This window comes from Sinocyclocheilus anshuiensis, unplaced genomic scaffold, assembly GCF_001515605.1.
Source record: "Sinocyclocheilus anshuiensis isolate Anshui unplaced genomic scaffold, SAMN03320099.WGS_v1.1 scaffold1689, whole genome shotgun sequence".
In the NCBI taxonomy this organism is placed as follows: domain Eukaryota; kingdom Metazoa; phylum Chordata; class Actinopteri; order Cypriniformes; family Cyprinidae; genus Sinocyclocheilus; species Sinocyclocheilus anshuiensis.
In genome coordinates, this window is record NW_015540840.1 from 246,713 (window position 1) to 247,459 (window position 747).

Sequence of the window (747 nt, forward strand, 5' to 3'; positions counted from 1 at the left end):
TATAGATAAAAACGAGTTTCATCCTCATTATCTTCACCCTCATTAGCATATGCGATCTGATTGGCCAAGGCTTACCTGACCATATCTGGTGAAGCGGATGTCCGATCTGCACATAACTGGTATGGTTGGATTCAGGAAGCTGTGGTCTTTCAGGTAGCGTGGATGTATGGAGGAAAGGGTGTTGCTTTCAAATCCAATGTGACCGCACAACAGTCTAAAAAGTGACAAAGAAAGTCAGTCATCGGTAAAGGGAAAAAATACATCCAAATGAAATAACCTGTGAAATCAATTGTCTTTTTAGCAAGAAGGTATTACAAGCCTGTATAAAAACAGTTTTCCAGCCAGTTTGTGTGAGTGCGTGTGTGTGAGTGTGCACAGGTGTGTGTGAGAGTGCACAGAAGTGTGTGTGTGTGAGAGAGAGAGAGAAAGAGAGCGAGAGAGAGAGAGTGTATCATTAGAAGTTAGACTTGAAAGATGTCTGTGAATAAAGTCAGCTGCTCAAGAGCTCCCCCTGGAGTGTTATTTTCTGCTAAAATATAGGAATCCTTAGCAGTTTCTAAAACATGGCTATTCACAGTTTTATCCAGGAGAGGGCAACTGAGAAGCCAAGGGTTATTTCCTGGAGAAGATAAATAGATAGATAGATGGATAGATAGATAGATAGATAGATAGATAGATAGATAGTTTACGTAGGTCCTGATGTGGTCAGAGTCTCTCGTGGAAGTGAAGTCACGCCCACACCGCATG